Genomic DNA, 2,668 nt, shown 5'->3' with positions numbered 1-2,668 from the left:
AGGGCTAGGTTCTCAGCCCTTTAGGTTTGTCTCACAGTAGTGGTGTTTGGAAAATATGCAAATCAGCCAAAAAGATGGCATGAACAGTTGGTATCAAAGAAAGGCAACTGGAAATACAGAATTACCCAGAGGAGTGATATATAACACCCTCACCCATCAAGCAAGTATGAAAAATTGAAATTCAAGTTCATGTCACTGGTGGTTAGAATGTCCAAATTTATATTACCGATATGTCCATAAGTGCAAAGGCATACAATGAATGGTTCAGGACTAACAGAATACCTGGAGCCAGTGAACAATAACTGAATGAGTAAATAGGAAAGTATTTTAGGAACATATTTGAACCAATTTGTATTATCATGGAGAGACTGAGCATGACAAATAAAAATGTTTATACCTGTCTACCAGGTACCATACCTTAGTAATACTGTGTTTCATATGATTCTGAGATTGTTGTGACTCATGCAACATGGCCTATAACATATATCCAGGTAAAATTACATTCCAGTCTATCCAAGACTTATGTAAAAACAGTTATACTCATTTCAAAATGCCTGATATGACCTCACTCACAATTCACTATTTGTAACTGTGTTCTCTCTGCTGAGGCTTATGGGCTAGAGATATCTTATCTCCCAGAGACAACATTCATTCTTGCTCTGTATCTTGACTAAGGTAACCTACTTCTCCATCATTTGGATGAGCAAATCTTATTTGATTTAGTCAAATACTGCCCATGTCCGCTCTTTTATCCATATATATTCATATTATTGACATTTGTCAAGAGAATCTTTGTTTATACATAATCATTCTTGAAGTGATTCATATTCTAATATCTCCTGTTAATTTACAAGGGAGAATCACTGCATACTTTTATGTATAGATATATTAATATTTAATATACACAGATTTATACAAATACATACATTTTATATACATATATTTGCATATATACAGACACACACACATTTAATTTTCACTAAATATCTTAAGGAGCTTAAGTTAGGGGGAAGAAATGTACCTAACATTGGCTTAAGCTAATGGTGTTCCAACTCTAGCTTTGGGACACCATTCAGCTTAGTGTCAATTACAATTAACGTTTTTTTCTCCAAAATGTTAAAATTTTACTTGCAAAATTTCTTTGTTGTGCAGAAAGCAAAACTGCTGTCACACTCTTGGTGTAACTGGTAGACACAGTTTGGCTCACGAATCACCACTATCCATGCTACAGCAAGAGTCTTAACACAAACCTAACAATGCTTCCAATTTTGTTGGAATGAAGTGTCCAAGTTCAGTGGTCAATTTCCAAGGGGGACTAAATGAAGGAAGGTAGAATGTAACAAGAACTATTCTTTGCCTCTTTGGGTGGGTGGGTGTCCTGGGTTTGTAATCACAGCTACCGTTTCCTTAAAACAGCTACCAAATCCATCTGAGTAGTTCAACCAATACTGAATAGTTTTTGGTGGGGTTTTCTGCAGGTTATTTGGGGTCTTAACCATCCTCTCCTTCACCGTCTTGCTTCTCTCCCCTTCTTTTCACCTTTCCCACTTTCTCCCTCATCTCATCTTCATCCTCATCCTCATCTTCATCTTCAACAACTTCTCCATCACGTCCAAATTGTTCTTCCTGTGCCCTGACTTCATCCTCACCCTCTTCTACATCTTCATAGTCATCCTCTTCACCATCAAACTCAAACTCCTCACCATTCTCATCTTTTCCTTCTTCTTCCTCCTCTTCTTCATCCACACCATCCACCTTGGCATCTGAGTCAGGGACTTGCCAATCCTCTTGGCCATGGTCATAGCTCTCCAGGTAGGTCAGCTGGGCTGGGAGCTTGAACATGCTCTCTCAGTAGTCATGTAGGTTATTAACCTCACAGTTAAGCAGATCCGGGCTTTTCAGTTATCCTTTTTCAAAGGCTCTAAGGTGCTTATACTTTTCAGTTTATTTCCATTTAAGTTTAGTTGTGTGAGATTTGTGAGTTTTACTAACATGTCCAGACCACCAAAGATCCCATTGTTACTGAGCTCAAACGTTTTCAATTTTGGTAGTTGGGGGTGATTTGAAATTGAAATCAAGCCTCCAATTATTAAACTAAGGAATTCTAAGTTCATACGTTCAGCTGTTAAGTACTCAATTCTCCTATCATTTGATTTGCAATTGTTCAAGACAAATCCTCAAACAGCTGCCCAGGTTTGGTTCCAGCTCTGGCAAGATTTCTTCTCTTCATGTCCACATTTCCTTCTCCCCCTCTATTCAACCTTTACTTTCTGTGGCAAAGAGCAGAGCAGGGAGACACAACCTGGCCCGCAGAACAAAAGCCCTTGGAAGGGTTCTGCCTGCCGGCAGCAGAGGCCAGCGGCACAGTCACAGGTGCTGAGTGGCATGCAGGCAGCTGAGAGGAGCCCCAGGAACCCCAGTTCACTTCTTTATGTGGATTTTCTATCATTTTATACAGTGGGAATTACATTGTGGTTATCTAAAAAATTGCTATTTAATTTTTTTTTCAAATTCTAACACTTAATGAAATAGGATATATGTATCCTTTTTGTAAAGTTTTTAATTCCAGTTAGTTAACATACAGATGTAATATTAATTTCAGGTGTAGAATTTAGTGATTCATCACTTATATACATCACCCCGTGGTCCTCACAACAAGAGCCCTCCT

General features: G+C 38.5%; 1 pseudogene; it reads right to left on the bottom strand.

Moving 5' to 3' along the window:
• Positions 1 to 1,491: 1,491 nt before the first annotated feature.
• Positions 1,492 to 2,449, bottom strand: LOC115286966 (annotated as a pseudogene).
• Between the last annotated feature and the right edge of the window lie 219 nt (positions 2,450 to 2,668).

The sequence above is a fragment of the Suricata suricatta genome, chromosome 3, assembly GCF_006229205.1.
Source record: "Suricata suricatta isolate VVHF042 chromosome 3, meerkat_22Aug2017_6uvM2_HiC, whole genome shotgun sequence".
Lineage (NCBI taxonomy): Eukaryota > Metazoa > Chordata > Mammalia > Carnivora > Herpestidae > Suricata > Suricata suricatta.
This window is presented reverse-complemented; position numbering and strand designations above follow the sequence as displayed.